The sequence below is a fragment of the Microcaecilia unicolor genome, chromosome 9 (genome assembly GCF_901765095.1).
Source record: "Microcaecilia unicolor chromosome 9, aMicUni1.1, whole genome shotgun sequence".
Taxonomy (NCBI): Eukaryota; Metazoa; Chordata; class Amphibia; order Gymnophiona; family Siphonopidae; genus Microcaecilia; species Microcaecilia unicolor.
This window is the reverse complement of record NC_044039.1, coordinates 61,875,921-61,900,097: the sequence shown is the minus strand read 5'-3', so window position 1 is coordinate 61,900,097 and position 24,177 is coordinate 61,875,921. Positions and strand designations below refer to the sequence as shown.

General features: G+C 50.2%; 1 protein-coding gene across 3 annotated transcripts in view; it reads right to left on the bottom strand.

The window, feature by feature from the left end:
- TTC38 (tetratricopeptide repeat domain 38) overlaps nucleotides 1–24,177 on the bottom strand; it is a 561,013-nt gene that overhangs the window by 461,252 nt on the left and 75,584 nt on the right. The gene's annotated exons all lie outside the window — the stretch shown is intronic.

The window sequence follows — 24,177 nt, the reverse complement described above, 5'->3', positions numbered from 1 at the left end:
TATCATATATAGGACTACTTTATGACATAAAGGACATTTGAGGGACACAAATTATGTGAGGGAACAAAATGTTTCTTGTTAATTAACTATATGTATTTATCTTTGCAAAGTGGCTAATCAAGGTTGTTTAGAGCACAGGTTGTCCAGTAGGGGCACCTGAGTAGCCTAGTGAGCTAGGCTCATCTGGCTAGGAGCCAGAAGACAGATTTTATAGGTCAAAATCTGGCAAGGTGGGGAGGAAGTGACGTCACTGGACGATATGGCTGCCTAGCTTCATAGCTCCTCACCCAACACCCAATTAAAGTGCTAATCAGCGTTTGCTAAAGGGGGGGAAAAGGTGGCAAAAGCGATCTGAGTATTACCTTCAACGACTGCAGTCATGAGCAAAACTGCATCGGCTCGAAAGAAAGAAACGGAGAGGCAGGAGAGAAGCATGGCGGGTAGGGCCACCAAGCGCCATGAATCTCCAGAGCGGGACTCTCAGTCAGACTCGGATTCTGCCCTGTCTCTCACAGAGATGCGAGTGCCTCCAGCAAAAAAGGGCATTTCCAGCGAACTCCGCAAGTTTTTGTCAAACATTCAGGACAAGATTAAACAATCCAAGGATGAGATATTGGAACGAATGGACACGTTGAGTTCGGAACTCAGAGAGCTTGGGGGCAGGGTGGAGGAGGCAGAGATGAAACTCGATGAGCACGGGGAAACCCTGAATAAGCACACTACATCGACTCAAGGAGAAAAAGAATGTGCAATTAGAGTACAAGCTGGACAATCTCAAAAATAGAGGTCAGCGGAACAATCTTCAGTTCCAGGGGGTCCCCGGAGGAGAGACTGAGGATGTGTCAGCGATAGTGCTACTACTACTACTTCGCATTTCTATAGCGCTGCTAGGGTTACGCAGCGCTGTACAAGTTTAAACATGAGGAAGGACAGTCCCTGCTCAAGAGAGCTTACAATCTAAAGGTAACAAACTATGTAGTGAGTGTAGTATCATGAGTGGGGAAGGTGGTTAGGCGCCAAAAGCAAGGGAGAAGAGATGGGCTTTGAGTAAGGACTTGAAAATGGGCAGGGAGGGCGCATGGCGTATGGGCTCGGGAAGTCTGTTCCAGGCATAAGGTGATGCGAGGCAGAAGGGGCGGAGTCTGGAGTTAGCGGTGGTGGAGAAGGGTACAGATAGGAGTGATTTGTCCTGAGAGCGGAGGTTACGGGTGGGAACATATGGGGAGAGGAGGGTAGAGAGGTAATGGGGGGCTGCAGATTGAGTGCACTTGAAGGTCAGTAGGAGAAGCTTGAACTGTATACGGTAGCGGATCGGGAGCCAGTGAAGCGACTTGAGGAGAGGGGTGATATGAGAGTATCGGTTCACGCGGTAGATAAGACTTGCGGCGGAATTTTGGACAGACTGGAGGGGGGATAGGTGGCTAAGCGGGAGACCAGCGAGGAGAAGGTTGCAATAGTCAAGACGAGAGGTAACGAGCGAGTGGACGAGGGTTTGGGTGGTCTGTTCAGAGAGGAATGGGCGAATTTTGCTAATATTATAGAGGAAGAAGCGACAGGTCTTAGCTGTCTGCTGGATATGGGCAGAGAAGGAGAGGGAGGAGTCGAAAATTACTCCGAGATTGCGGGCTGAAGAGACGGGGAGGATGAGGGCGTTGTCAACAGAGACGGAAAGTGGGGGAAGAGGAGAGGAGGGTTTGGGTGGAAAGACAAGGAGCTCAGTCTTTGCCATGTTCAGTTTCAGATGCCGGTTGGACATCCAGGCAGCGATGTCTGAAAGGCAGGCCGAAACTTTGGCCTGGGTTTCGACTGTGATGTCGGGAATGGAGAGATAAAGCTGGGTGTCATCGGCATAGAGATGGTACTGGAAACCATGTGATGAGATCCTTGAGGAACCCCAACAAAGAGCGGGACGGGGGTGGAAGAAGAGCCATTAGAAAATACTCTGAAGGTGCGTTGGGAAAGATACAAGGAGAACCAGGAGAGGACGGAGCCCTGGAACCCGAATGAGGACAGTATGTCAAGAAGTAAATTATGATTGACGGTGTCAAAGGCGGCAGATAGGTCGAGGAGGATGAGGATGGAATAGTGACCTTTGGATTTGGCAAGGAACAGGTCATTGCAGACTTTAGAGAATGCTGTTTCTGTCGAGTGTAGTGGGCGAAAGCCGGATTGTAGCGGATCGAGAACGGCCTCAGAGGAGAGGAAATCAAGGCAGCGGCTGTGGACAGCACTCGCTGTGTGCTACACTATTGGGCTCTGAGGCGGGAGAGACACCATGTGAATTGGATAGAGCGCATAGAGCAATGGGCGCCCGGAAGGAGCAGCAGACGAGGGATATAATAGTGCACTTCCATAAGTAGGAGGAAAAAGAAAGAATACTGGCGCGTGCTCGGAAGGCACAGAGCATGGACTACAGTGGGGCCCAGGTGTTGTAATATCAGGACCTATCACAATATACTCTGCAGCAGAGGCGCCTGCTGAAACCAGCCCTTGATATACTGACTAAGAATCAAGTACAATATAGATGGGGCTTTCCCTTCTCCCTGAACTTTGCTTTGAAGGGCATTAAATACAGAGTCCAGTCGCTTGAAGAGGCTTGGGAGGCGTTACATACAGCGGGATTGGTGACTTCCAATGCTCCTCCTGGGGCCGTGGCTTCTACAACACAAGCTAAGCTTCAACGATGGCAGCGAGTTCCAGAGTCCTATAAGCGTGCTACATAGAAGCAATAAGATGGCTTGAGAATGATGGACTGGGGATGTATGGACTAAATTTGATGGGGGCTGGCAAGTGAGCTAAGCTGTTCAGAATTCACTTATCCTGTTGGAGAAAGAGTATGAAGTGCTGTATGTTGGCTGGAAGTGAGCAGTGAATGGGGGGAGAGATATGGGGGCATGGTGTGCAAGATATAAGAGCACAGGGTAGCAGGGGAATTGGTTTAAGTGGGTGGGTTAGTAAATGGAAGTAGGGGTGGGGGAGGTAGGGATGACATGCAGAGACCATAAGGGGTGGGGGGGGGGAAGAGTGTGGTGGGTAACTTCCTTGAATTCCACTTGGGGGCATGGGACCTCAACATAGTGTTAGTGGTGGGGGTAAGAAGGGGCTAGAGGGGAGGGGTAGGGCAAGGGGGGAGGTGTATGGGGGGAGGACAAGGGACATAGTTTGGAACAAAGGGTTGGGGACTCTCGCAATAGAGATGTAAGGTTTATGCTGTGTAAAAATGACACGAGTTACCTACATATCATGAGATGAGTACAGACTTAAAGATAATATCTTACAATGTTAGGGGCCTGAATATGCCTCAGAAGAGACAGAAGCTCTATAAGGAACTTAAGCAGCTCAGACCACACTTGGTTCTCATGCAGGAAACACACTTGGGGCGCAGATATGAAAGACTTCTCTCTTACTCTGATTACCCGGCGACATACTTTGCTTCCGCTGAGGGTTCAAAAAAAGGTGGGGGAACAGGTAATGAATGTCAAGAGAGACCCGGGGAGGCGTTTTATATTTTTACACATTAAAATAGACCAAGTAGACTTAACGGTCGCATCTGTGTATGCGCCTAACAGTGGGCAAGAGGAGTTTTTCACGAAGGTCAAACATTTGTTGACAGCATTTGTCCTGGGTTCTCTAATAGTGGGGGGCAATTTCAATGCTGTGATGAATCCTGGTTTGGACAGATCAGGGGCTACTAGAACTGAGGGGGAAAAAGAGGCACTAGCATTGGAATTATTAGCTTACTCTCTGGGCACAGTAGATTTGTGGAGATTGACCCATGGGAAAGACAGAGACTACACATTTTATTCACCAGTACATCACTCATACTCACGTATTGATTACATATTCCTGGATACTGCACTGGTGGAGAGGGGACCAGAGGCGGGGATAGGCAGTATGACACTATCGGATCATGCTCCTGTTTGGACCACTCTGCCGAGCGTAAGGGCGGAAACAAAGGACAGGACATGGACGCTTAATGCCAGTGTATTGCAAGAGGGGGAAATACTAGAGGGCTATAGAAAAATGTTAAAAGAATATCTGGACTTTAATCTTGACTTGGGACCCTCAGTCAGCATAGTGTGGGATGCCTTGAAGGCGGTATCTAGGGGCTATTTCTTGCAAATAGCGAGCAAACGTTCTAAGGCCCGAAAAGCACAGATAGCGAGCTGTATGGAGAGGATTCGGTTGTTGGAGGCCCAACAAAAAGCTAGTGGTTCGGCTCAGGCCTTGCAAGAGCTGAGGGGGCAACTCAGGACAACTTAGTTTGTTGCAGGTGAAACATAGGATGGGCTCTTATGAGTATGCTAGTAAGGCAGGGTGTCTCCTGGCATTACGGCTGCGTAGGCAAAAAGTCGACCGCACGATCCTGAAGGTGTGTGATGCACAGGGTGGGGAATTACGCAATTCAGAGCAAATACGCAAACGATTTGGGGAATTTTATCAAGCATTATATACACAGGAGATTAGCCCTCTATTGGACTCTGTAGAACAATACCTGATAGACAGTGACCTTTCCTCCTTGACCCACCAACAGCAGGGAATGCTGGATAAGCCGGTTACTCCGGTGGAAATACAGGAGGCCATTGGAAGTCTGCCTTCTTGTAAGTCTCCTGGGCTGGATGGATTTCCTAACGAGTTTTATAAGAAGTTCGCACCGGAGTTGGCGCCGCTTTTGGCGGATTTGTTTAACCAGGTGGGGAGGGGGGGCACTTTGTCTCTCTCCATGAAGGAGGCCTGGATTGCGATACTGCCCAAGCCAGATAAAGATCATATTGAATGTGGGTCTTATAGGCCGATTTCAATTTTAAATGCTGATGTCAAAATATTGGCTTAGATGCTGGCCAGTCGGTTGGCGCCGGTGCTACCGTTCTTATACATCCAGATCAAGTGGGCTTTGTGTCCTATCGTAAGGCAATGGACAACATACGGCGTGTAAAGCGAATGCTACATACCTGTAGAAGGTATTCCCCGAGGACAGCAGGCTGATTGTTCTCACTGATGGGTGACGTCCACGGCAGCCCCTCCAATCGGAATCTTCACTAGCAAAAGCCTTTGCTAGCCCTTGCGCGCCGATGCGCGGCCGTCGTCCCGCCCGAAACCGGCCAGTCTCATATGTAGCAAGACAAAGAGAAGGGAAGACACAACTCCAAAGGGGAGGCGGGCGGGTTTGTGAGAACAATCAGCCTGCTGTCCTCGGAGAATACCTTCTACAGGTATGTAGCATTCGCTTTCTCCGAGGACAAGCAGGCTGCTTGTTCTCACTGATGGCGTATCCCTAGCCCCCAGGCTCACTCAAAACAACAACTATGGTCAATTGGGCCTCGCAACGGCGAGGACATAACTGAGATTGACCTAAAAAATTTACCAACTAACTGAGAGCCTGGAACAGAACAAACACGGGCCTAGGGGGGTGGAGTTGGATTCTAAACCCCGAACAGATTCTGAAGCACTGACTGCCCGAACCGACTGTCGCGAACCGACTGTCGCGTCGGGTATCCTGCTGCAGGCAGTAATGAGATGTGAATGTGTGGACAGATGACCACGTCGCAGCTTTGCAAATCTCTTCAATAGTGGCTGACTTCAAGTGGGCTACCGACGCTGCCATGGCTCTAACATTATGAGCCGTGACATGACCTTCAAGAGCCAGCCCAGCCTGGGCATAAGTGAAGGAAATGCAATCTGCTAGCCAATTGGATATGGTGCGTTTTCCTACAGCCACTCCCCTCCTGTTGGGATCAAAAGAAACAAACAATTGGGCGGACTGTCTGTTGGGCTGTGTCCGCTCCAGATAGAAGGCCAATGCTCTCTTGCAGTCCAATGTGTGCAGCTGACGTTCAGCAGGGCAGGAATGAGGACGGGGAAAGAATGTTGGCAAGACAATTGACTGGTTCAGATGGAACTCCGACACAACCTTTGGCAAGAACTTAGGGTGAGTGCGGAGGACTACTCTGTTATGATGAAATTTGGTGTAAGGGGCCTGGGCTACCAGGGCCTGAAGCTCACTGACTCTACGAGCTGAAGTAACTGCCACCAAGAAAATGACCTTCCAGGTCAAGTACTTCAGATGGCAGGAGTTCAGTGGCTCAAAAGGAGGTTTCATCAGCTGGGTGAGAACGACATTGAGATCCCATGACACTGTAGGAGGCTTGACAGGGGGCTTTGACAAAAGCAAACCTCTCATGAAGCGAACAACTAAAGGCTGTCCTGAGATCGGCTTACCTTCCACACGGTAATGGTATGCACTGATTGCGCTAAGGTGAACCCTTACAGAGTTGGTCTTGAGACCAGACTCAGACAAGTGCAGAAGATATTCAAGCAGGGTCTGTGTAGGACAAGAGCGAGGATCTAGGGCCTTGCTGTCACACCAGACGGCAAACCTCCTCCACAGAAAGAAGTAACTCCTCTTAGTGGAATCTTTCCTGGAAGCAAGCAAGATGCGGGAGACACCCTCTGACAGACCCAAAGAGGCAAAGTCTACGCTCTCAACATCCAGGCCGTGAGAGCCAGGGACCGGAGGCTGGGATGCAGAAACGCCCCTTCGTCCTGTGCGATGAGGGTCGGAAAACACTCCAATCTCCACGGTTCTTCGGAGGACAACTCCAGAAGAAGAGGGAACCAGATCTGACGCGGCCAAAAAGGAGCAATCAGAATCATGGTGCCTCGGCCTTGCTTGAGTTTCAACAAAGTCTTCCCCACCAGAGGTATGGGAGGATAAGCATACAGCAGACCCTCCCCCCAATTCAGGAGGAAGGCATCCGATGCCAGTCTGCCGTGGGCCTGAAGCCTGGAACAGAACTGAGGGACTTTGTGGTTGGCTCGAGATGCGAAGAGGTCTACCAAGGGGGTGCCCCACACCTGGAAGATCTGTCGCACTACACGGGAATTGAGCGACCACTCGTGAGGTAGCATAATCCTGCTCAACCTGTCGGCCAGACTGTTGTTTACGCCTGCCAGATATGTGGCTTGGAGCACCATGCCGTGACGGCGAGCCCAGAGCCACATGCTGACGGCTTCCTGACACAGGGGGCGAGATCCGGTGCCCCCCTGCTTGTTGACGTAGTACATGGCAACCTGGTTGTCTGTCTGAATTTGGATAATTTGGTGGGACAGCCGATCTCTGAAAGCCTTCAGAGCGTTCCAGATCGCCCGCAACTCCAGAAGATTGATCTGTAGATCGCGTTCCTGGAGGGACCAGCTTCCTTGGGTGTGAAGCCCATCGACATGAGCTCCCCACCCCAGGAGAGACGCATCCGTGGTCAGCACTTTTTGTGGCTGAGGAATTTGGAAAGGACGTCCCAGAGTCAAATTGGACCAAATCATCCACCAATACAGGGATTTGAGAAAACTCGTGGACAGGTGGATCACGTCTTCTAGATCCCCAGCAGCCTGAAACCACTGGGAAGCTAGGGTCCATTGGGCAGATCTCATGTGAAGGCGGGCCATGGGAGTCACATGAACTGTGGAGGCCATGTGGCCCAGCAATCTCAACATCTGCCGAGCTGTGATCTGCTGTGACGCTCGCACCCGCGAGACGAGGGACAACAAGTTGTTGGCTCTCGCCTCTGGGAGATAGGCGCGAGCCGTCCGAGAATCCAGCAGAGCTCCTATGAATTCGAGTTTCTGCACTGGGAGAAGATGGGCCTTTGGATAATTTATCACAAACCCCAGTAGCTCCAGGAGGCGAATAGTCATCTGCATGGACTGCAGGGCTCCTGCCTCGGATGTGTTCTTCACCAGCCAATCGTCGAGATATGGGAACACGTGCACCCCCAGCCTGCGAAGTGCCGCTGCTACTACAGCCAAGCACTTTGTGAACACCCTGGGCGCAGAGGCGAGCCCAAAGGGTAGCACACAGTACTGGAAGTGACGTGTGCCCAGCTGAAAACGCAGATACTGCCTGTGAGCTGACAGTATCGGGATGTGTGTGTAGGCATCCTTCAAGTCCAGAGAGCATAGCCAATCGTTTTCCTGAATCATGGGGAGAAGGGTGCCCAGGGAAAGCATCCTGAACTTTTCTTTGACCAGATATTTGTTCAGGGCCCTTAGGTCTAGGATGGGACGCATCCCCCCTGTTTTCTTTTCCACAAGGAAGTACCTGGAATAGAATCCCAGCCCTTCCTGCCCGGATGGCACGGGTTCGACCGCATTGGCGCTGAGAAGGGCGGAGAGTTCCTCTGCAAGTACCTGCTTGTGCTGGAAGCTGTAAGACTGAGCTCCCGGTGGACAATTTGGAGGTTTTGAGGCCAAATTGAGGGTGTATCCTTGCCGGACTATTTGAAGAACCCACTGATCGGAGGTTATGAGAGGCCACCTTTGGTGAAAAGCTTTCAACCTCCCTCCGACTGGCAGGTCGCCCGGCACTGACACATTGATGTCGGCTATGCTCTGCTGGAGCCAGTCAAAAGCTCGTCCCTTGCTTTTGCTGGGGAGCCGAGGGGCCTTGCTGAGGCGCACGCTGCTGACGAGAGCGAGCGCGCTGGGGCTTAGCCTGGGCCGCAGGCTGTCGAGAAGGAGGATTGTACCTACGCTTACCAGAAGAGTAGGGAACAGTCTTCCTTCCCCAAAAAAATCTTCTACCTGTAGATGTAGAGGCTGAAGGTTGCCGGCGGGAGAACTTGTCGAATGCGGTGTCCCGCTGGTGGAGTTGCTCTACCACCTGTTCGACTTTTTCTCCAAAAATATTGTCCGCACGGCAAGGCGAGTCCGCAATCCGCTGCTGGATTCTATTCTCCAGGTCGGAGGCACGCAGCCATGAGAGTCTGCGCATCACCACACCTTGAGCAGCGGCACTGGACGCAACATCAAAGGTGTCATACACCCCTCTGGCCAGGAATTTTCTGCACGCCTTCAGCTGCCTGACCACCTCCTGAAAAGGCTTGGCTTGCTCAGGGGGGAGCTTGTCCACCAAGCCCGCCAACTGCCGCACATTGTTCCGCATGTGGATGCTCGTGTAGAGCTGGTACGACTGAATTTTGGCCACGAGCATAGAGGAATGGTAGGCCTTCCTCCCAAAGGAGTCTAAGGTTCTAGAGTCTTTGCCCGGGGGCGCCAAAGCATGCTCCCTAGAACTCTTGGCCTTCTTTAGGGCCAAATCCACAACTCCAGAGTCGTGAGGCAACTGAGTGCGCATCAGCTCTGGGTCCCCATGGATCCGGTACTGGGACTCGATCTTCTTGGGAATGTGGGGATTAGTTAGGGGCTTGGTCCAGTTCGCCAGCAATGTCTTTTTGAGGACATGATGCATGGGTACTGTGGACGCTTCCTTAGGTGGAGAAGGATAGTCCAGGAGCTCAAACATTTCAGCCCTGGGCTCGTCCTCCACAACCACCGGGAAGGGGATGGCCGTAGACATCTCCCGGACAAAGGAAGCGAAAGACAGACTCTCGGGAGGAGAAAGCTGCCTTTCAGGAGAGGGAGTGGGATCAGAAGGAAGACCCTCAGACTCCTCGTCAGAGAAATATCTGATGTCTTCCTCTTCTTCCCACGAGGCCTCACCCTCGGTGTCAGACACAAGTTCACGGACCTGTGTCTGCAACCATGCCCGGCTCGACTCCGTGGAACCACGGCCACGGTGTGGGCATCGAGAGGTAGACTCCCTTGCCCGCACCGGCGAAGCTCCCTCCGCCGACATGGTTGGGGAGCCTTCCTGGGAGGCGACCGCAGTCGGTACCGCGTGCCGGAGACCTCACCCCGGGCAATGGGCCAGCCGACTCCTCACTCAACAGTACCGGAGGCGCAAGCACCCCCGGTACCGGAGGGGTAGGGCGCAACAGCTCTCCCAGGATCTCTGGGAGAACGGCCCGGAGGCTCTCGTTCAGAGCGGCTGCAGAAAAAGGCATGGAAGTCGATGCAGGCGTCGATGTCAGAGTCTGTTCCGGGCGTGGAGGCTGTTCCGGGCTGTCCAAAGGGGAGCGCATCGACACCTCTTGAACAGAGGGCGAGCGGTCCTCTCGGTGCCGATGCCTACTGGGTGCCGACTCCCTCGGCGACCCAGAGCTCTCGGTGCCGACACGGGAAGGAGACCGGTGACGATGCTTCTTCGACTTCTTGGAACGAAGCACGTCACCGGAGCTTCCCGGCACCGACGAGGAGGACGTAGAATCCAGCCGTCTCTTCCTCGGGGCCGAGGCCGAAGGAGGTCGGTCTCGGGGGGGCTGTACCGCAGGAGCCCTCAGGGTGGGGGGAGACCCACCCGAAGGCTCACCGCCACCAGCAGGGGAATGGACAGCCCTCACCTGCACTCCAGACGAAGCACCACCGTCCGACGACATCAGCAGACGAGGAGGTCTCGATACCACCGACGCCGACGCAGCCTTCCGATGACACCCCGATGCAGAGGGCCGATGCCTCGATGCACTCGGGGACGAAGATGAAGGTCCAGGCACCGACGACGTCGATGCAGTCGATACTCCCGGTGCCGATGCCGACGAAGAGCCCGAGAACAAAACGTTTCACTGAGCTAATCTCGCTACCTGAGTCCGCTTCTGTAAAAGGGAACACAGACTACAGGCCTGAGGGCGGTGCCCAGCCCCCAGACACTTAAGACACGACGCGTGCCTGTCAGTGAGCGAGATTACCCGGGCGCACTGGGTGCACTTCTTGAAGCCGCTGGAAGACTTCGATGTCATGGGCGGAAAAATCGCGCCGGCGAGATCAAAACTCGAAATGGCGAAAATGGCACCGCAAAAAATAGGGGAAGAAAACTTCGACCGAGGCCTAAATAGGGCCTACCCCGAGAACGAAAGAAAACTTACCGGGGCAAAACAACTGGACGTATGGGAAGGGAAAAGACCATGAAGGTCTCCTTCCAACAGCTTTTTTTTTTTTTTTATGACACAGTCGATAAATGCCGCGCGAGGTCAACCTTTGGGGCGCGAACGGCGATAACACGACCGTACCGAGCGCGGACAAAAGAAGACTGGCCGGCACGAGCCGGTTTCGGGCGGGAAGACAGCCCGCGCATGCGCGGTGCACATCGGCGCGCGAGGGCTAGCAAAGGCTTTTGCTAGTGAAGATTCCGATTGGAGGGGCTGCCGTGGACGTCACCCATCAGTGAGAACAAGCAGCCTGCTTGTCCTCGGAGAATAGATCTTATATACTTGGCTAAGAGACACCGGAGACCGCTGTGCCTTCTTAGTCTGGACGCGGAAAAAGCCTTTGATAGGGTCCATTGGCCCTTCATGTATAAGGTTCTGGAGGTTATGGGTTTTGGGGTGCAATTCAGGAGGTGGATACAGGCATTTTATGACTCCCCAGGGCATGTATGAGGGTTAATGGGAGTAACTCAGAGCTGTTCACATTATATAGAGGAACTCATCAGGGATGTCCCTTGTCACCCTTACTATCTGCAATGGTTATGGAGCCTTTTGCGTCTAGGGTGCGAATGGATTCGGCCATTTTGGGAATTAGAATTGTGGGAACGACACATAAGATGGCCCTATTCGCCGATGATGTTTTGGTGTTTGTGACTAACCCTTTGTCAACGTTCCCGAGTCTCAAACGGGTTACAGACGAATATTCGGTAGTATCCAGGTTTAAGGTAAATATGGCAAAATCAGAGGCTTTGAATGTAATGCTTCCGGCGGAAGTAGTTGGGTCACTGAGGACATCTTTCTCTTTTCGTTGGGCCAAAAAAACAAATTAGATACCTGGGGGTAAACCTGACTGCTGATATATCTGAGCTTTTTTCGGCAAACTACAAGGGCATGGCCAGAAACATTGCGGCGGATCTGGAAAGGTGGTGGGATCTGTCGGTGTCATGGTTTGGTAGAATAGCTATTGTTAAAATGAATGTCTTGCCACGTTTGCTGTATTTATTCCAGGTGCTGCCTGTGATGATGTCCAGGCGATTCATAGCAGCATTACAAGACAGTATAGTGCGTTTCGTCTGGGCAGGTAAACGTCCACGGCGATCGTGAACTCTTCTTTATCAAGAGAGGGGGAGGGCTGGGTATGCCTAACCTCATATGGTACTATAGAGCGGCACAAGGGAAGGCAGCTATTGAATGGTATCAGGATTATCCGGATCAACAATGGGTACATTTGGAACAGTATTCTATGGGTGTGAGGCCATTAGGCACACTTGTGTGGCTTCCGAGGACATTCAGAGTAATGGGAGAGGGAGTATGCCCATCTGTACATATTACACTCTATTACTGGGACAGCCTTTTCACCAAAAAGCAGTGTGTTCTGTCCCACCTCTCGCCAATAGCATTTAATCCCCTATTTCTGCCAGGAAACATGAAGGGGCTATTCACAAGATGGTATGGGGAGGGAGTGAGAACCTGGGGCCAAATGTTTGAAGCAAACTCCTTGCTGTCCTTTAATGACGTGAAAACTAGATATCCAGTGGGGAGGGGGGATGAATTTGCATATCGCCAAGTGTCTCACTTCCTCAGGACTGAAGCAGTCAGATTGGTAATGAGCCGGGGAAAGGTAAGATTTGGAGGAGATCTGTGAAAAATCACACTCCTCTTGTGGGTTGATTAGGCAGCTCCTTAACCCTCCATTGCCCCAGGTATAAATAAGTACCTGTATATGTAAGCCGCATTGAGCCTGCCATGAGTGGGAAAGTGCGGGGTACAAATGTAACAAAAAAATAAGTTATACAGATGTGTTAGTGCACAAGCCCCACGTTACATCACACATAGAAGAGGCTGGGAGAGGGAACTGGGTGTGGCGCTCGGGGAGTCGGGATGGGAGAGAATGGAAATAGCTGTGATCGGGGTATCAACCCATGTACCACTGAAGGAGAATGCAGTGAAAGTGCTGTTTCGATGGTACCTCACCCCGGATCGATTTCGGAGAATATATCCGGACTCGTCCGGTCTGTGCTGGAGGAAGTGTGGTCAAAGGGGAACAATGGGGCTTGTGGGGTGGAGCTGTGTAAAAGTTAGAGCGTTCTGGAAAGCGGTCCATAGTAGGTTGCAAACCTGGGTGGGGCGCCCCGTCTCTTGGGAGCCAGAGGTCTTCCTTTTCTCTGCCAGGGTGGCAGGCCTCACCTCGAGTCAACAGGCACTGGTGAGGCATGCAGTTGATACAGCATGAGTGGTTATTGCATTATACTGGAAGCGGGGGGGGGGGGGGGGGGGGGGATCCCTCCGGTTAAGAGATGGCTTAATAAGTTGAGCTACGTGTGTGATATGGAGAAGCTCACAGCAGAGCGAAAGAAACAGCAGAGTAAATGGCATGCGGTATGGAAATTTTTTTACTCAGGGTAATCAAAGGGTTTAATTTGAGTGGTGAGAATATGGTATGGCTGGCAGTGGCAAGCGGTGTTCCAAGGGGTTGGGGGGGGGAGGGGGGGTAAGGGGAGGGAGATAGATGTATCTGAAAAAACTCAAAAAGTTTGAAGTTTACTACGGTTAATATTTCTAGTTGATACTGTTGGAAGAGGGAGCATTAGATGACCTAGAATGCCTGTATAAAATATGTAACAGTGTTCTGTTATTGTTGCTCGATGAGTTATTGCACTGTCTTTTTGGTTAATAAAGACTTCATACAAATTAAAAAAAAAAAAATCTGGCAAGGTGTCTCGACGGAGGAGGCACTAGCGATGCGGTACCTGGGTTGGGTTCTCAGCACTCTTCCCTGCCTCCAGGGGATCCCGATCGCTGGTGCTCTGCTTCCAGGGTTCCTGGTGCTCTGCAGCTCATGGTTGTTCCTTCCTTCTTTTTTTTTTGTTACATTTGTACCCCGCACTTTCCCACTCATGGCAGGCTCAATGCGGCGGGCAGTGGAGGGTTAAGTGACTTGCCCAGAGTCACAAGTAGCTGCCTGTGCTGGGAATCGAACTCAGTTCCTCAGTTCCCCAGGACCAAAGTCCACCACCCTACCACTAGGCCACTCCTCCTCTTGTGCAGCACTGCCCTTCCAGGGTTCCCCACCTACATAGTAACATAGTAACATAGTAGATGATGGCAGAAAAAGACCTGCACGGTCCATCCAGTCTGCCCAACAAGATAACTCATATTTGCTGCTTTTTGTGTATACCCTACTTTGATTTGTACCTGTGCTCTTCAGGGCACAGACCTTATAAGTCTGCCCTGCACTATCCCCGCCTCCCTACCACCAGCCCCACCTTCCAACCACCGGCTCTGGCACAGGCACAGACCGTATAAGTCTGCCCATCACTATCCTCACCTCCCCAGCCCTGCCTCCCAACCCTGGCTCTGGCACAGACCGTACAAGTCTGTCCAGCACTATCCCCGCCTCCCAACCACCAGTCCCGCTTCCCACCACCGGCTCTGGCACAGACCGTATAAGTCTGCCCAGCCCTATCCCCGCCTCCCAACCACCAGCCCCGCCTCCCGATCTTGACCTACTGGTGACGTCAGCAGTGACCTCCTTTTAGTGGGAGATTCCTCCGTGGTTTAGCACCTCAGCTACTACCTTCCTGGAGAGCTTTGGTTGTCTGCTGTTTCGTCCCGCTTTCTGTCTTTGACCACTGCCAGATCTGACACTGCCACCTGCCTCTGACCACTGCTGGATACTGACGCTGCCTCTTGCCTGCCGCCAGCCTCTGACCACTGCTGGATACTGACGCTGCCTCTTGCCTGCCCCTGACCACTGCTGGATACTGATGCTGCCTCTTGCCTCCTGCCTGCCCCTGACCACTTTTGGACACTGAAGCTGCCTCTTGTCTGCTGCCTGCCTCCGATCACTGCTGGGTCCCAACATTGCCTCCCATTTGCTGTCTTCAGTAGCCCCTCCAAGACCCTTCTAGGAAGTCCTGCTGGCTGCCTAAACCCAGGGGCTTAACTGCTAGGGAACGGTGGCCACCACAGGTCTTCTAGATCAACACAAGGGCTCACCGAATGTGAAACAGGATGGGCAAAAGGAGGCTCATTTTGACTGTTTCTCAAAGTGGAAAAAGAGAATCAGGACTGCACCCTCAGATTTGGGGGTCAGGAATAGGTTCCCAGAAAAGGGGGAAACTTTTGCCCAGGATTCTTGAAGCTCCACTCAGCAGATTAATTATGAGATCTTAGAAAAGCAATTATGGGATCCCACTTTTTAGGGCCCATAGTTTACATGAGCATTAATTGTAATGCTGCATTATATACATAGCGCTATAGAAATGCTAAGTAGTAGTAGTAGTAGTAGTAGTTGGACTAGTGGAATTATTTCCCATTTTGTGTTTCCCTACAAGGATTCTTTTAGGTATTAGTGCATTTCAGTACACAGAATAATGGAAATCAGAAAATTTGACACTATGGTATTTCTTTTCCCTAATATGTTACCCCAGAATCTGATCTCATAATACACTGAAGGGACAAATCTATATCAGTGGCTATATACAGGAAGCTCTTTATGTTTGTGTTCCAGGTTTGGAAAATTAAGGTACATGTGCTCAATACTGAAATTGATAACTAGGATCATTGTAAAAGACTTCTCCAAATAGCTAATAATAGAAGAATGAACTTATATTAATTGAATGGTATACAAGACTTTGTGTTTGAGACCCAGCAATTTTCCTAAATTCTATAGCAGGAACAGGCTGAGTTTCTGAAAATCTCTTGTAGCAGCTTTTAAGTACCTCCACAGCATGAACTGTTTGTAAACAGAGAACTGGAGCATAGATTTATTTCTAAGCAACCATTTCTAGAGGACTTGAACTGTGACATTATTTGTTGATGGAACTGTCAGCTGACCTTTGGCACTTGTTAAAAGAATGACAACCTGAATGTGTAACAGATTTTAAAACCTGCTTATGAGATTTTTAAGGAAGCCCAGAGACACGATGGAGATCTTGTACCTACTTAGGCAAAACCAAGGGTGGGGGGAGGATGATTGTGAGTAAAACTATTTTTCCCTTGAAATTCACATTGTGAACGGAAAAGAGGACAATGAGTAGAATGCCCCACCTGAGCTTGTTCTTTTCTTTTTCAACCGAGCTTTAGCTTGTAAGAACACAAAAGATAAATCATTAAGGTCATAAGACTGAGTTAATAGAGATCTCAGCTTAGAGTACTGATAGAACTGAAATATGAGCTGGCAGAGCTATTGTTAGAAATATGTAATTTATCCTTAAAATCGAGCATGGTACCGGAAGATTGGAGGTGGCCAATGTAATGCCAATTTTTAAAAAAGGTTCCAGAGGAGAAACGGGAAATTATAGACCGTGAGTCTGACTTCGGTGCCGGGCAAAATGGTAGACTATTAGTAAGAACAAAATTACAGAGCATATTCAAAAGCATGGATTAATGAGACAAAGTCAACATGGATTTAGTGAAGGAAAATCTTGCCTCACCAATCTACTGCATTTCTTTGAAGGGGTGAACAAACATGTGGATAGAGGTGAGCCTGTTGGTATTGTGTATCTGGATTTTCAGAAGGCATTTGACAAAGTACCTCATGAAAGACTCCAGAGGAAATTGGAGAGTCATGGGATAGGAGGTAGTGTTCTATTGTGGATTAAAAACTGGTTAAAAGATAGAAAACAGAGAGTAGGGTTAAATGGTCAAGTGCAAAGCGATGCATGTGGGAAAGTGGAACCTGAATTATAGCTATGTCATGCAAGGTCCCACGTTAGGAGTCACGGACCAAGAAAGGGATCTAGGTGTCGTCATTGATGATACGTTAAAACCTTCTGCTCAGTGTGCTGCTGAGGCTGAGAAAGCAAATAGAATGTTAGGTATTATTACGAAAGGAATGGAAAACAAAAGTGAGGATGTTATAATGCCTTTGTATCGCTCCATGGTGCGACCGCACCTCGAATATTGTGCTCAATTCTGGTCGCCGTATCTCAAAAAAAATAAATATAGTGGAATTAGATAAGGTGCAGAGAAGGGCGACAAAAATGATAAAGGGGATGGGACGACTTCCCTATGAGGAAAGGCTAAAGCGGCTAGGGCTCTTCAGCTTGGAGAAAAGTCGGCTGAGGGAAGATATGATAGAGGTCTATAAAATGAGTGGAGTTGAACGGGTAGATGTGAAGCGTCTGTTCACGCTTTCCAAAAATACTAGGACTAGCGGGCATGCGATGAAGCTACAATGCAGTAAATTTAAAACAAATCGGAGAAAATTTTTCTTCACTCAATGTGTAATTAAACTCTGGAATTCGTTGCCAGAGAATGTGGTAAAAGCGGTTAGCTTAGCGGAGTTTAAAATAGGTTTGGACGGCTTTCTAAAGGGAAAGTCCATAGACCGTTATTGAATGGACTTAGAGAAAATCCACTATTTCTGGGATAAGCAGTATAAAATGTTTTGTACTTTTTTGGGATCTTGCCAGGTATATTTATGACCTGGATTGCCCACTGTTAGAAACAGGATGCTGGGTTTGAGGGACCTTTGGTCTTTCCCAGTATGGCAGTCAACTGCCAGTTTATTTTACCTCTGTCCTTTTACTAAGAATACAATAGTTAGAATGTTTTGGAGCCTGCTGCTTGTTGAAGCTAATGCTGAAAGGGGGTAGGAAGCTGCAATTGTTTCTACAACATGCCTTTTTTTTAGGGGGGGGGGGGTGCGGTTAAGTGTATAACTTTTCTTAAAAATGGCTTTTTAACTCCACCAGAGGGGGAGTACTAGTGGTACATTTGGGTTATGTTATATAATGATGATGCAGTTAAGTCCATCAGATCTCTTGCACTGTGTTTTTGTAGATTGTGGGTTTTGATATCTAGTTTTCAGTGACAGAGGACTGAATTCACATATGTTTGATGATTCAGGTCTGTAAATGTAATTACTGTTTGTGGACTTCTTGGTTTTATTGTATCACTGGAAAAGCACAGAGACAACTTGTTGATAGACTTTGATATTAGGAATCAAATAAGTCAAGTTTTTCTGCTTTTATCTTGCTGTCAATTGTACCCTGCAAGTTTGAATTATTTAGCAAAGTCCGAGAATAGGTGAATTTTATGAAGCATAAGCAAACATGCTACAAGTCTAAAGTATAAGAGCATAGCTCAATAGACATTCAGAATGCTATAGCTATTACATAGTATTTTTCAACTACTTTTAATTTATGACCTGTTTTTCTTTAGTTAAACACAAAATATACTTTACTTTTCCAAAAGACATCTATCACAAATACTGGTCAGTTCAAACCTTCTTTCAACCTCTCTGATCTGAAGGCCTTTCTTTGTCAATACAGAAAAGAGGTCTGTAGTGAACATCTTTATTTATACTCCTTGGCAGTCCCCTAGGTCAGCTAAACCAGCATTTGTAAATAACTCATTTAGATTGCTTATTAGGTACAGGATCTAGTTTGAGATCCTTACTTTGGTAGGTAAGGCTAACCACCCTGTTTATTTGGCTAATCATTTCATTACCTATGCTTCAACACATTCCTTGAGATCTGCAGATTTAAACCTGTTAACCATTCCTTCTCCAGTTAAAATCTAGAAGGTGTTTATGTATAAATTAGCTTTAGCTATCTAACACTGTTCCTTTGAAAGTCTATTCCTTTTAACTTAGATGAGATCTATGACCATCTAAACTTCAGGAGATAATTAAAGACTACCTGCTCTGCAAGGCCTACCCAACCGACCCAACTTAAATGCCTCAACTCTGCAACACAACAAAACCTTAGATTGTATTGGACATTATATGTTCCTTACTATCTTTGACCCTTATTGTACTTGAATACCCTCCCCCTACCTGACCCTTACTTCAAATCGTATTTGTCTACCCCCACCGGACTTGGCGATCGCCTTTTCAGCTAGTGGGTGGGAAAATGTGGGATACAAATGTTACAAATAAATAAATAAATATTCCTTATTCCTTATTTAGAAGGAAAGTGAAAGCTGCTGGGCTAATCTGAATCTCGATGGCTAGGTCTCCTTAAGTAGACTCAGATTTTGTTTTCTCTTTCGTTTTTCTGGACCTTGTACTGCTAATCTATTTTTTTCTCACTTTTGATATGGGAAAATTAGGTTCTTACCGTGATAATTTTCTTTCCTTTAGTCATAGCAGATGCAGCCATTACAGATGGGTTGTGTCCATCAACCAGCAGAGGGAGATAGAGAGCACACTTTTTTCAGTGCCTCATACCAGCTTGCTCCACTGCCTCTCTTCAGTATTTGAAGCTTCCAAAGCAGTATGGCAAACCGCAATGGGAATAACATGAGCTTTCCTCACAGCGAACGATGGCCCTACAACAAAGGGCATTAACTCAGAATGGAGGGAATGAAACATCCTCCCGGAGGGCATAAACTCATCCTCCACTGAGACATAACTGGAGGGAATAAACTCATCCTCCAAAACATGAAACTGGAGGGAATTAAGTCATCCTCCTTTAATTGAACAAGAATCGTGAAGACTGTTTTCCGACTTTCTCCCAAGGACGGAATCTCCAGGAAACACGAACAGAACCTGAAATAGATTTACAGCAGATAGCATCAGACAGGGAGGGATCATGGCTGCATCTGCTATGACTAAAGGAAAGAAAATTATCACAGTAAGAACCTAATTTTCCCTTCCTTGTCATCAAGCAGATGCAGCCATTACAGATGGGATGTATCAAAGCAATCCCTAGATAGGGTGGGAACAAGCCACACCACGCGCCAGCACTTGCGCTCCAAAATGTGCGTCCCTCCTGGCAGCCACATCCAGCCTGTAATGTCGGGCAAAAGAGAGCTTAGAAGCCCATGTTGCTGCACTACAAATCTCTTGAAGAGAGAGTGTTCCAGTTTCAGCCCAAGAAATGGAAATTCCTCTAGTGGAATGCACCTTAAAAGCATCAGGCGGAGGCCGGCCGGCAAGCAAAGAAGCTGAAAAGATAGATTCTTTAAGCCAGCGGGCAGTAGTGGCTTTAGACGCTGGAGACCCTCTGCGAGGACCTGATAGCAAAACAAACAGATGATCAGAGGTCCTGAAAGAATTAGTAACTCGCAGATACTGCAGCAGAGTCCTGCGCACGTCCAACAGGTGCAATTGCCCAAAAGATTCTGGAAACTCCTCCTCGACAAAGGAGGGCAAGAAAATAGGTTGGGTTAGGTGAAACGCTGAAACCACCTTAGGCTAGAAGGAAGGCACGGTCCGAACCGTGACCCCGGACTCTGAAAACTGCAGAAAAGACTCTCTACAGGACAGCGCCTGGAGCTCTGACACCAGTGTCGCCGAAGTAATGGCCACTAACAAGACGGCCTTCGGTGTCAAATCTTTCTCTGAAGCACGCCGAAGCAGTTCAAAGGGAGCACCCTGAAGGGCCTTCAGCACTAGCCCCAGGTTCCAAGCTGGACAAGGTGCACGCACGGGAGGACGGAGCCGAAGCACCCCTCTAAGAAACCGTGCCACATCCGGAGGAGCAGCTAAAGACACGCCTTCAACCTTGCCATGCAGGGAGGCCAACGCTGCCACTTGCACCCGCAGGGAATTATAGGCCAAGCCTTTCTGTACACCATCCTGCAAAAAGTCCAGAATCGGCGAGACAGGAGCCCGCAGGGGTGTGATCTCTCTGGAAGCACACCAAATCCTGGCATAAGCCACGGAAGTGGTACGCTTGCGGGCTTGCAGGAGAGTGGTAATTACTTTATTGGAATAGCCTCTGCCTCTCAATTGCGCCCTCTCAATCGCCAGGCCATAAGACCAAATCGGCCGGCGTCCTCCATGGTCACCAGACCCTGTGACAACAGGTTGGGAACCAGAGGTAACTAAAGGGGATCCTCTACAAGCATCTGTCGGAGGTCCGCATACCAAGGCCTCCTGGGCCAATCCAGGGCAACGAGAACCACTTCCCCTGGATGCAGCCGAAACCGCAGGAGCACTCGCCCTATCAAGGGCCACGGAGGGAACACATACAGTAGGCCAGGAGGCCAGGGTTGAGCCAAGGCATCCATCCCCGCCGCGCGAGGATCTCTCCGTCTGCTGAAGAAGCACGGGACTTTGGCATTGGTGCTTGTCGCCATTAGATCCATCACGGGCTTGCCCCACTTGGCACATATCTGCAGGAACACTTTGTCTGCAAGTTCCCACTCCGCTGGATCGATCTGATGCCTGCTTAGATAATCGGCTTGCACGTTGCTCTGACCTGCAATGTGAGCTGCCGACAGAAACTGTAGATGCAGCTCGGCCCAGTGGCAAATTTGTTCAGCCTGCGCGGCTAGAGCTCTGCACTGAGTGCCACCTTGTCGATTTATGTAGGCCACTGCTGTCGTGTTGTCCGACATCACTCGGACAGCCAATCCTTCCAGGGTCACTTGAAAGGCCAGAAACACCGCTTTCAACTCTAGGCGGTTGATGGATCACTCCGACTCCTCGGGTGTCCATAGACCCTGGGCATGCTTCTCCTTGCAATGTGCGCCCCAGCCTTTCAGACTGCCATCTGTCACCACTAGGCACCAATCGGGGAGCGCCAGCGGCATTCCTCACCGCAGCATGCTGTCTGAGAGCCACCACTCCATGCTGAGTCGGGCTGCAGGGAGCCAAGAGAGTCTGCATTGGTAATCCTGAGATACTGGAGACCATCTTTGGAGTACAGCATACTGTAGAGGTCTCAGGTGCGCTCTCGCCCAGGGCACCAGTTCCATGGTGGCAGTCATCGATCCAAGCAGCTGGACAAAGTCCCAAGCTCGCGGGCAGGGCATCCTCAGGAGCAGACGGACCTGATTCTGAAGCCTGCACCGCCTTTGCTCGGGTAGGTACACATACCCCGAGGCTGTGTCGAACCTGGCCCCCAAATATTCTAGAGACTGCGAGGGGGTCAGGTGACTTTTGGCCAAATTGACGACCCAGCCCAGAGATTGAAGTACTGAGACCACTCTGGCTGTTACATGCTGACTCTCTGCAGCAGAGTTTGCTCGAATGAGCCAGTCGTCCAGGTACGGGTGAACCCGAATACCCTCTCGCCTTAGAAAGGCAGCTACTACCACCATAACCTTCGAAAAGGTGTGGGGAGCTGTGGCGAGGCCAAAAGGCAAGGCCCAGAACTGGAAATGCTTTCCCATTACCGCAAACCTCAGAAACCTCTGGTGCGGGGGCCAAATTGGAATGTGCAAGTAAGCTTCTTTCAGGTCCAGAGACGTGAGAAACTCTCTTGGCTGTACCGCCGCAAATGACGGAGCGCAGGGTTTCCATGTGAAAATGCCACACTCTCAGGGACTTGTTTAATTCTTTTAAGTCCAGAATAGGGCGAAAAGACCCTCCTTTTCGCGGCACCACAAAGTAGATGGAGTAGCGGCAGCAGCCGTGTTCGGCGGGAGGTATCGGGGACACGGCCCCTATCTGAATCAGACCTTGTAAAGTCTCCTCTACCGCCGCCCGTTTGGCGGCAGAACCGCATCGGGACTCCACAAACACGTCTCTTACAGGGGCGTCGAATTCTATTCTGTAACCGTCTCTGATCAGGTCCAAGACCCACTGATCTGAGGAAATGTTGGCCCACTCCTCGGCAAAGAGGGAAAGACGTCCTCCGATGACAGGACTCGAGGAGAGGGCCGGCGCACCATCATTGAGAGGGTCACCCCTGAACTCCAGGCCTTGAGCCAGTGGCTGTGGAACGTTTGTCCGAGCGAAAGGAGTTCCTCTGCTGAAAACGGACACGAGAAGTGAACCCAGCAGAACGCCCCAGGCGGTACCTTCGAGCTTCACGGAAGCGAGGTAGGTAAGAGGAGTGGACCGCCGCACCCTTAGAGGAAGGCCGAGGCCTATCTTTGGGCAAGCGCTGGGGTTTAGCCTCACCCAGGCCCTTCACAATTTTCTCCAACTCCTCACCAAACAGGAGAAGGCCTTGAAAGGGCAACTTCACCAACCTTTGTTTAGAGGCCATGTCCGCCGCCCAATGCCGTAGCCAAAGAAGACGGCGAGCCGCCACTTCTACTGCCATGTGTTTAGCCGAAGCTCTGACAATATCATAAAGGGCGTCAGCAAGAAAGGACAAGGCCAACTCCATCCGCGGAGCCACATCTGAAAAGGGCTCCGCTCCATCACCGGGCTGTTCCACTGCCTGTTGCAACCAAGCCAGGCAGGCTCTAGCAGCATAACAACTGCATGCAGACGCCCTAATAGTGAGACCTGCAATTTCAAATGACCGTTTACGTGCTGATTCCAGTCTACGGTCTTGAATATCCTTCAGGGCAACACCTCCTTCAACAGGGAGGGTAGTTCTCTTTGTCACAGCTGTGACTAGGGCATCCACTTTAGGCATAGCAAAGCGAGCCATATGCTACTCACTCAGAGGGTATAATTGCCCCATAGCCCTGGAAACTTTCAAAGGTCCCTCGGGGTCAGCCCATTGAGCCGAAATAAGCTCTTGGATGGAGTCATGCAAAGGAAAGGCTCGAGCAGGCTTTTTGGTACTAGCCATCCTAGGATTCACAGAGGAGGCTGTGCCACTGGCAGGGTCCTCAATAGAGAGAGCCTGCAGGGCATCAGAAATAAGCGCTGGCAGCTCATCACGGTGGAAAATCCTCACCGCGGAGGGATCGTCCAGATCCTGAGTCACTTCTGCACCAGACTCTGGCTCCTCAGACCATGAAGGCCTGCCAGAGTCCTCCAAATCCTCGCAGCCCGACCACGGGGAGGGGGGGGGGGGGGGGGGGAAGGAGGTGCAGCACTCTCTGAAGGGGAGTGAGCCCTTCTGCGCTTCATATTCTGCCAATTATCAGGAAATAACGCCTCAGAGGGCATACCCAGGCTAGAATCCACCGGGGGGGGCATTAGAAGAGGCCCGTGCCGGGCTTTGTGGGAGAGCTCTTTTAAGCATGTATGCTTTATGCATTAATAAGACAAAATCAGGGGAGAAAAACTCACCCTGGGCACCCGGATCTCTGCCGGGGCTAGTAGCTCCCATATCAGCCTCACTCCGAGGCCTCCCCCCAGGCTCAGGACTCTCCGTCTCAGCGGAGGTCGCGCCATGTGGTAAATTCAAAATGGCGCCCGCTGCCAGCTCAGAGAGCGAAGAATCGTTGCTCGCCATGCTCGGGCCGGCTCTAACGTCTGTCAGCACGATTTACAGAGCCCCGCTGCTGATCTGCGCTTGCCACACATGGAACAGCGCGTTACTGTCTCCACAGCCATCGCCGAAAACGGCGGTAAAATTCAAAATGGCGGTTCGTGCCAAAATCACCCCGATCGCGGGCCCACCCCGGAGGAGTCAGAAAACATTCTTACCTCACTGGACCGAGTATCACAGCTCCGGTCCCACAGAAAAAGGAAAGGAAAAACCTCTGTTCCTTTTTTTTTTTTTTTTTTTTACGCTGTGAGGAAAGCAGAGGTAAATAGAACTCCGGGGGCTCA